Here is an 11,450-nt window from a genome sequence, read left to right as displayed (position 1 = left end):
ATAAGCCTAATACCTCCTCCCTTTAGGATTAGTAGTCCCAAGTGCCTCCGAGGTTGATAGGATTGGGGCGGGTAATAGCATGTAATAAGTAAATGAGACCATTCCGCGCTTTAATACCTTAACGGGGTGGGAAAGGGTAGATATGGATATGATGATCACGCGATAATATCACGTGTATCCCCTCACTAAGGAGTGATTACCGGATGTTATGTGGAGTGATCCATATTATTAATAAACCTAGGACCCCCCCCCCCCTTCCCTTTGTTTTCTTTGTTTCTGTTAAATCTTTTAAACCATTTCTTGTAAGAAAATCAACTCTTTTTAGTTCCTTTTTCTTACTTTTGTTTATTTGAAACCATTACGTGAAAATCTCCTCTTATTTGAAGCCTTTATTTTCCTATGTGTTATTTGTACTTAAGTCACAACAACAGTTTGGCTGGGAACCACACTAGTGGATCCCGAGAGGTGCCTAACACCTTTCCCTTGGGATAATTTCAAGCCCTTGCCCAATCTCTGGTTACTCAAATCAAACCTTTCTTAGTGTCCTGATGCACTTAAATCATTAGGTGGCGACTCTTCAATTCAAAACCCAATTCCCTAAAGGGAACGAGTTGTCTCCCAAATGTCATAAACCCGATTTCACGAGAAAAAGGGGGCGCGACAGTATTCATGATCTTAAACATTTGTAACCTCCATGGTAACATAATTAACTTACTTTATGTACTTTCAAAGATGATATCATTTCTGAGGTTACATCAATTGACTTAAGACGTACTTTTACGTACGAAAACATGGGGTGTAACAATTACGGCATTATATACACACCACTACCTGATCAGCTGGCATACATTGATGATTTCGCCCATTGAGGATGAGATGATATGATGGAATTCCTTCAGACCCTTGATGATGTTTAATACACATATCCCTATGCATGATATGACATTCATACGCATATACATGACACTATAAATGTTCCATAATTCACTGAGCTATTCAGACTTACATGTTGAGTTCTTTACTCCATGTTTCTTTTGTTTCTTTTATATACTACTTTTCATGCCTTACATACTCGGTACATTATTCGTACGGACGCCCCCATTTCCTGGAGGCCTGCGTTTCATGCCTGCAGGTCTTGAGACAGCTGGATAGACCTTCCAAGTAGACAGAGCCAAACATCAACTTGATTCGTAAGCTCTACTTCCCCGGAGTTACCAGATCTTGACCTTGGAGTCCAATTCATATATATAGGTTTGATAGGCAGGTCGGGGCCCTGTCCCGACCATGATACAATTCAGGTATCTCTAAAGCCTTGTAGACGAGTTCTATATACTTTCTATATTGGTAGATGTTCATGGTGGTCTCGTCCGTTGTCATGACCCCAAACCTAACCCGGTCGTGATGACACCTATCATGGAACTAGGCTAGCTGACACAAACCCAAAACCAATCAATATTTTCCATTCTTAGGATAAAATCGAATATATTTAACAGTAAACCTTTATAAAGTGATTAAAAACAAACAATAGTGTGGAAAGAAAGATGTCACTAGTTATGAGCATCTATTACAACTATTTGACAACATCAAGACTAATATGGCTGGGAAAATTCACAAGAATACACTAAAGGGGAATAAGGAGGGAGAAAAGCAGAGCTGCGATCGTCAGGCAGCTACCTTGCTAACTCCGATGAACATGCCACCGAGCTCAAAAATACATGAATCTGCACACAAGGTGCAGGGAGTAATGTAAGTATGCCAACTCAGAAAGTAATAAAAGTAAATAAATACTGAGTAGTAAGAAATCACGTAATCCATGTCATAGCACCACAGCGGGTACAAGATGTTTCTAAAACAGGATACAAATCAAATCATCTCATTAAAATCCAATTTCAGTAAAATCCTTTGAAAAATGTCTTTCTAACAGTTTCAGTAGAGGTTCAATGTAATATATAGCGAAAGTGATGAAAATTATAATTATCCCCTCGCGCACAACATAGTTCGTATACAGTTCCTCGGGCAAACATGAATTCATAAATATCTTGTAACTTAAAAATCACACTGGAAGTACCAAAGCCAAATTGGTGATTAGATTCAGAACATTTCGTAAAACCTCCAATTTCAATGAAAGTTATTTAAAACATTTGTTTAACATTTTCAATAGAGGCTCAGTATAAAGATGAGTGAAATCAATAATTTGATCAACATATTCAATAGAGACTCACTTAAAGGAGGAGTGAAAATACTAATTATATAAACAAGCCCCTCAGACCAAGAATCACTCGTATATGTGTATATACAGCCCATCGGGCAAGCCTCTCAGTCACTCATGACTCAACTCCCATCAATCAGCGCTCACACTCAACACTCACGCTCAATAGGTATCTTATAATAACCGATGCGGCGTGCAGCCCGATCCATATATATAGTTGACTACGCTCACTAGGGGTGTGCAGACTCCAGAGGGGTTCCTACAGCCCAAGTGCCATATCGTTGTGGCATGCAGCCCGATCCAATATATCACTGTGGCGTGCAGCCCGATCCATAAATATATAATCCTTACAAATAGGCCATCGGTCTCTCTCTCTCTCAGCCATTAACCTCGCGACCAGACCCTCAGCCTCTCTCTCAGTCATTAACCTCACAATTAGGCCCTCGGCCTCTCACAGTCATCAACCTCTCAAGCCACTTAGGTTATCAGTAAAATAGGGAGTTCGGCCCAAAAATATCATTTATAGCATTCAACTGGGTAAATAAGGCTAAGTTATGAGATCAGTAAAATACAACATGGCTGGGTACAAATATTAAGTCAAAACAGTGAGGAATAGTAGTAATAAGCCCCTAAGGGTCCAAACAGTTGGCACGAGGCCCAAATATAGCATTCAGCTCAAAACATAATAATACTTTCCAAAACACAATAGTATCAAATATTTTTCAATTAAATACGTGACTTCATAATCATACAGGATAGACCAAGTCACAATCCCCAACGGTACACGCCCCCACACTCGTCATCTAGCATGTGTGTCACCTCGAAGTAGCACAACAATGTGAAATCCGGGGTTTCATACCCTTAGGTCAACATTTACAATCATTACTTACCTCGAACCAGATGAAAATCTACTCCGCAATGCCCTTGCCACTCGTCTCGGCCACAAATCGCCATGAATCAATCCAAAATCAATATTATAACATCAATACAAGCCAAAGGGACAAGGCCCACACGAAAATTATCAAATTAGACTCCAAATCCGGCCCCCCGGTCCCACTTCTCGAAATCTGACAAAATCACAAAACTATAAAACTCATTCGCTCACGAGTATATACATACAAAATTCATCAAAATCCAGTATCAAATGGTCCCTCAAATATTCAAATCAAACTCTCCAATTCTCTTCCATTTTTCTCCAATTTTACACCCCAATTTCCAATTTAAATGATGAAAATCAAGATACAATCATAAAATTTAACCAAAAACAAGTGAAGATCACTTACCTCAACCACTTCTCTGAAATTACCTTCAAAAGTCGCACAATTTCGTGGTCTCTAGCCCAAAATATGATAAATGGGTTCAAACCCTCGATTTTAGTACTTAACACTGCCGCCCAGATTTAACCCTTCGCGAACGCGATATCTCCCTCGCGTTCGTGAAGCACAATTGCTTCTGACCTATAAATCCTTCTATGCGATCGCGATGACTCACTCGCGAACACGAACCTTTACTAGCTCAGCCATTGCGAACGTGGCAGCCTCCTCGCGAACGCGATGAATACTCAGATCAACCTTCGTGTTCGAGTCCACACCTTTGCAAACGCGAAGAACAAAATTTACCATCTCATAAAACACTCTTCGCAAACACAAAGCCCTTCCGCGAACACGATGAACAAATCTTCTGCAATAGAAAACTAGCAAAATCTGCTAACACTCAAAACCAAGAATTGGTCCGTTAACCACCCGAAATTCACCCGAGGCCCTCAGGACCTTAACCAAACATGCCAACACATCCCATAACATCATTCAAACTTGTTCCATCATTCGTAACGCTCAAAACAATATCAAAACATCAAATCACCCTCAGATTCAAGCCTAAAGGATTCCAAAACTTTCGAATTCCGAATTCGATCAAAAAGTCTATCAAATCTTGTCCAAATGACCTGAAATTTTGCACACACGTCACAAATGACACAATAGACCTACTCTAATTTCCAAAATTCCATTCCGACCCTGATATCAAAATTTCCCATGCCAACCGGAAAATGCCAAATTTTCAATTTCGCCAATTCAATCCTAAATCTTCCACGGACCTCCAAAATACATTCTGATCATGCTCCTAAGTCCCAAATCACCTAACGAAGTTAAACAAATCATAAAATTCCAAATACGAGGTCGAATACTAAGAAGTAAAAACTTGGTCAAACCTTAAAAACTTAAAGCTTCAAATTGAGAATTGTTCTTCCAAATCTATTTCGATTATCATGAAAACTAAAACTAACGATTTACATAAGTCATAATACATCACACAGGGTTAGTCTTGCCCAAGAACTAGAGAGCAAAGTGCAAAAGCTGAAAATTACCGGTTGGGTCATTACATCCTCCCCCACTTAAACATACGTTTGTCCTCGAACGTGCCCAGAGTTGTTCCAAAAACCATCAAATCATTGTGTAACCTTACCATGCATATAACCGAGGATGATACCACATTACCCTCTCTTATATAGGTCTGATAACACAACATAGCTGAAATTTCACAATCCAACCTAGCCCATAAACCTTAGAACCAAATTTCCACTTCTGAAATCATCTATAAGATCAGAATCTCACATCTATGCTCTCAATAAGTCCGAACAAGTTGTAGCAACCCATAAATGCAGCCTTAGGTGCAATTACATGATATACCACATAACTCAAACACTCGTAGCGATAATTTTTAATCATAGCAGTTGCTCAAAACAACTGAATATCGATAATAAACATTTTATCAAATAAAGCTTCATTCCAACACTTCTGTATACTGCCAATGATGAATGAAACACGCAGAAAGTCATAACCATTCCTTAGATCAACCATTCGTGAAGACACTTCTCCTTTGGCAAGGACCATAGCAGATTTCTAAGCCGAACATCAATATTATCATTCCAACATTCTAAAATCAAATCTGTTAGTATCCATTATAGGTCCAACGACCTCATCTAATCCAATACGACTACTCTAGTGACATGACACATAAATACAATCTAAAACCACAACCCGTGCAATCCATGCACCAATAAGCAAAAGTCCGAATGTACTCAAATCATGGGAAGTGAATCAAATGAGAGAGTTGTACTGCAAGCTCACCAGTACCACCACAACACGATGCTAAGAACCCCTCACACACTGTAGAACCAGAACACATGAATCTAACCTGAAGGATCATACCTCAATATAACTTTGCTACAATGCGCGATCTTATCCAAACACTGGTCCACATGAGACACCTCAAGTCACTATGCTCAAAATCAACAACCACGTGCAATTTGATGTCTAGTACCAACAGTGAATCACCATAACCGCGGCTAGAAAATGATGCAATGTCATACCTGTCACGATCGAAATCGATGCGCCGCAACGGGAACCTAGTAACTTACTCAACCGAGTACCAACGTAACGTATCTTTCTTATTACATCATCATATACACGTGACATATGGGCCTAATATGCCAACATGATCATTTATAAACTCAAAACATAGGCCGACAAGGCCGCACCATCTTTCACGTACACCACATATGTCTATAAGCCTCTAAGAGTATATAAATGTCAAAAAGGTCGGGACAGAGTCCCACCATGCTAAACAATACACGTCTAAATCATACTAACCAAACAAGCAACTCCGAAGCAAATGGAGCGCACCAACATCCTCCGCTGAGCTGATAGCCTACTTGGAGGGCTCTCGACCTGTCTATTGGGACCTGCGGGCATGAAATGCAGCGTCCCCAGGCAAAAGGGACGTTAGTACGAAAAATGTACAGAGTATGTAAGGCGCATAAATAAGTACATAACAGATATGGAAGAAATATAGAGTAATTAACTCAACCTGCAAGTCTAGATAACTCTGTAAATTATGAAATACGTTTAGCTTCATACATATACATATGAATTTCATCTCGTGCATAGGTACATGTTTCATAACATCATCAGCCTCTGAGAGCATCCCATCATATCATATCACCTACTGTGGGCAAAATCATCAACGTATACCAGCTGATCAGGTGGTGGTACGTATATAATGCCATAACATTTCCCATATCCCATATACATATATATACATACATATATACGCATATATAACGCCATCTGGTCACGGGTCAATGTACATGAATGTAATGCATGAAACGTACGTTAATAAAATCTTTTGGAATGTCATATAGCCATTTTACCTTTGAGTAATATCATAAAGTAAACTCTTTTCAACTTTCGTATTTTTCTGAGACCCATGAATAGATAATAAAATATTATGACATTTGAAAATTCAAGAACATAGATATCACTAATACTTCTATGAATAGAGTCATTTATGGAATTTGTGCATTTGCACGTTTCGTTCGTATCGTATGGATCATGCCAAAAGAAAGAAGGGAGAGCCTTAACATACCTGGAGTTGGGGAAAATCGTATGGATCATCATTTTTCTCATTTTTATCGCATTCTTCCTTTATCATTCCATAGTTACTAGATCCACTTTATTTTGACTTAACACCACATCATTCCATATTCCCCCCTTTAGGGAGTACTAAAAGTTTGAGCTACGACGACCTGCCTATAGATGTTTTTCCTCTTCATCTTTAGCATCCTTTCACATCATCGATGACCCTTACTCGCCTTGTGGTAATCCTTCTGTACCAAGAATAACAAAATTCCTTACTCGCGAGGGCGGCAATTACTATAACTGGCACATACAGTCTCTTAAGCTCAACTTTGCTCACATTGCTTGCTTTTAGGGAAGCATCTTACTAAATGACCATTCTATGAATTTCTCATGAATCTTCTTCTATTGTCCATTCTGTTATCGCATGAATGAAATTAGAAACTCTCATGATGTCGACCACTATCAAAACACACAGCCCCTAATTCATGTTTAGTTTACTTGTTCACCAACCCATACTGATTGCTATTTTTCTAAGGTCTAACATTTTTCCTTCTGGTAGTTGTGTTAGAGTCACGAACTTATTTCTCAAACTGAGGATATGAATTTATGGTTTATATTCTTTTGTTGTCTCAAGTCCTTTCATCTCTCGTATTTCCCTTCACTTGACTATATGCTTTATAATACTATCATTGTTTTGATCTACCGTTGTCATCCATATATCACGTCTTACTAATAATGCTCCACTAATTCTCTTCTTATTTCTTGCTAACATCTCTGCCAATCACTTTATTCCAAAAAACTTCGACAAGACATTCTTTCGCATTTTAGCACCCCTTGCTCCATCCACGGGCTCTTTGAGTTGCCTAACATTCTCTCTCTACTAGGGACGGGAGCCACACTAAGGTAATATTTATCCATTCTTAGCTTCCAGTGCCTATGTTTTTAGTACTCATATCCAGAGGTACTATTTTAGAGTGCACCATCCGGGTGTCTCACAAGGAGAATTATTACCTCATTTGTAATTTCCTTCGAAAATGTCCACTAATTGCTAACAATCCATCCAACATTTTAGGTTACTCTAACCCCAGACGGATCCTGATATCCGTCCTTTTCTTATACTACTTCTGTTAGCTCCTATATGCATAACTAAGATCGGTATGACCAATTGTACATACCTCAATTATTGTTGATGGTAACTCAAAAAGGCTTATATCCCTCTGCCTGAATTGTAAATACTGATAATTCTTCATCAACTCGATGCCTCGTACCCTACTTCATCTTGCTTCATTTACTTGTTGAAACTCGTATATTTCTTCTGAATCTCTCATTGCCTTTCAGCATAGGGGTGGATAGATATCCTTGCCTTGACGTTCCTTATCAAGAGGTTTACACGTCTTAGTGCACACATGATCTACTGAAGACCTTATATTTACTTATCATAACTATTATGACAAATCGAGTCCCTCTAGATCAACTCTTCCATTGCCACATTCAATATCTTACCAACTGTCTTTCTAGATGTAGGTATCATCTTATTACGAATAAAATAGAAGTTAGAAATTTGAATTCTTAAAACTGAGCTCTACCACACGATCTAGAGAAAGAAGAAAGAGTAACAGTCCTAAATGCCCTGTAGCCTCCTGCTTATAAGTGTGGTGCACGACACACCCATAAACAAGACTCTACTAGACACGGCTTGTAGACTCCCTAGGACATAACTGCTCTAATCGATGGGCTGCGATGGGAACCCAATACCTTACTCAATCGAGTACCAACGTAATGTATCTTTCTTATTACATCACCATATACACGTGACATACGGGCCTAATAGCCAAATATGATCATTTATAAACTCAAAACATAGGCCGACAAGGCCGCACCATCTTTCACGTACACAACATATGTCTACAAGCCTCTAGGAGTACATAAATGTCAAAAAGGTCATGACAGAGTACCGACATGCTAAACAATAGACGTCTAAATCATACTAACCAAACAAGCAATTTTGAAGCAAATTGAGCGCATCAACATCTTCCGCTGAGCTGATAGCCTACTTGGAGGGCTCTCGACCTGTCTATTGGGACCTGCGGGCATGAAACACAGCGTCCCCAGGCAAAAGGGAGGTCAGTACGAAAAATATACTGAGTATGTAAGTCACCTAAATAAATACATAACAGACATGGAAATATAGAGTAATTGACTCAACCTGCAAGTCTAGATAACTCTGTAAATCATGAAATATTTTTAGCGTCATGCATATATGTATGAATGTCATGTCGTGCATAGGTACATGTTTCATAACATCATTAGCCTCTGAGGGCATCCCATTATATCATATCGGCCACTGTGGGCAAATAATCAACGTATACCAGCTGATCAGGTGGTGGTGTGTATATAATGACATAACCTTTCTCATATCCTATATACATACATATATATGCGTATATAATGTCATCTGAGCACGGGTCATTGTACATGAATGCAATGCATGAAACGTACGTTAATAAAATATTTTGTAATGTCATAAGGCCATTTTGCCTTATAGTAATATCATAAAGTAAGTTCTTTTCAACTTTCGTATTTTTCTGAGACCCATGAACAGATGATAAAATATTATGACACATGGAAATTCAAGAACATAGATATCTTTAATACTTCTATGAATAGAGTCATTTATGGAATTTGTGCATTTGCACGTTACGTTCGTATCGTATGGATCATGCCAAAATAAAGAAGGGATAGTCTTAACATACCTGGAGTAGGGGAAATCCGTAAAATATTCTGAAAAAGTTTGCATTGCACTCGTCTAGATTCACAAAATCTCACGTTGCTACTGTGTTAAGAAATCTTGTTGGAATCTGAAGATGGTGCTGCACTACTTATACGAAATAACCACCAAACAAAGATATTTTAGTCCAAAACTTTCTCACTGTGTTTTCCTTCCATCTGACCTCTAAGTTTCCATTTGAGATCCTATAGTTTATCTCTGATTTCAGTATCATGTGCTTTCAAATTCTTGTTGATGAGAGCAGTTAACTCTTTTGTGCTTGATTTTGTAGGAAATGTTATCTACGTAAGGAAATTCAATAGGAAACCATTAAAAGTAGAGCAAGACCTCTAAGTTTTCCATTTTGAGACCAATATGGTGTAGCTTGTCAAATAACTTTGTAGTATCTTTCTCAATTAGTAGACTGTCACCCCTTTAATGCTTTTAGCCCAACTTCCAAACTAAAGATGACACCCAATGTTTAAATGGCCACCTTTTATGCTAAATGATGAGTCATTTAATATCCAAAGACTTTAATTAATCCACCACAATTATTAATTAACTAGGTAATGTCCTATTACCCAATAATTAACCAATTACCTTCATAATCAAGAATTATTTCCAATTACTTAAAATACTACTCATTTTTCGCACATGTTATACATCTTACTATCATGAACATATGGTACCTTGTATGGTACTAGTCTATAAATATCAGGTATTAACGCTCGGCCCGTATTTATCCCAACATGCCAAACTTGGACAAAAATTAATTTTCTTTGACTTGCTTCCCCTCTCACCTTCACGAATTTATTCTTCACTTGTTTGAAATAGCATAATCCTTATAATCTCCAAATAATCATTTCCTTGGACTAATATCAATTTCCTTACGATAAATTCAACGTACAATACTATAGGGTGCAACATCGTCGTAATTTAATATTGCGAAGCGTAGAATCATCGTAATGTAGTTCTGCGGGATGTAATATCAATGTAATATTGCGGGGTGTAACATCATTCCTATCTTTGGAACATTCGTCCTCGAATGTTGACTAATTCTGTTATCATTGTCATAACTTATAGCTCTTGTGAATACCATAATACTCTCCTTGCCATTTAGGCAATTGTTCTGTGAATAAATCCAAAGGCCAGGGTATTCCCCTCTTTTGACTTCTTTCTCACACCAGGACTTATGGTCAGAATCCTTCCAATCTCATAGCTGTTGCTACCTCTTATCATACAGCTTGTACGACTCTGACCTTGTAAGTGCGCTTATGCATCTCTTCTTTCCTTTTTCCTCTGATTCTAGCCATTATTGAAGTTCTTCGCTTGGTATTTTGTCAAACTTACGATATTGCTATATCTTATTTCATACACCCGGTTATCCATCCGTATGACTTTACTGCATCTAAGTAGGTCATACTACACCATAACTTTTACCTTTATTTCTCGTTACTGAGGTCTGTTACCAAATTCTAGGTTATTTTCATTGCTTATCCAATACGTGTGAATATATGTCCTCTAATGCTTCCACATTACTGTTCATCTTTAGAATGACGGCCTAATCTCATCTTATACTATATAATTTTTATCCACCCATTGTTGATTCACCTCAATTTTGATCCATAATCTACCCTTGATAACTTAACCTTTTATCTAACAGTGCCGCTAGGGTTCACGTTTTATCGGGCAACATCTGAAATGATTAGATTGATCCTCCAAGGGCGATACCATGCTTTCATAGTCGTAATTTACACCATCCCAATGTGATTCACCTTTTGTGGGTATTTTAATCTTGTCGAATTCATGAGATCCCTTTTTCTTTGTCATACCATTACTTGATAGAAGGCCCAAACGTCATCCTTTGTCTATAACAATTACACCCTCATTCTACTAACATGGCAGCATTCCACCTCTTCTAAATATTATTAGTCTTAGACTCCTTTGAGTTTATTCGGGGTATAGTGAGCTTTGTATAACTTAGAGAAACCTTATGCTCTTCTTGTTTTCATAGGCTTAATCTTGAGGACTTTTCCATTTTTGTTACTGTCTCACTCGC

Source organism: Nicotiana sylvestris, chromosome 10 (genome assembly GCF_000393655.2).
Source record: "Nicotiana sylvestris chromosome 10, ASM39365v2, whole genome shotgun sequence".
Lineage (NCBI taxonomy): Eukaryota > Viridiplantae > Streptophyta > Magnoliopsida > Solanales > Solanaceae > Nicotiana > Nicotiana sylvestris.
Note: the sequence above shows the minus strand (reverse complement) of the source record.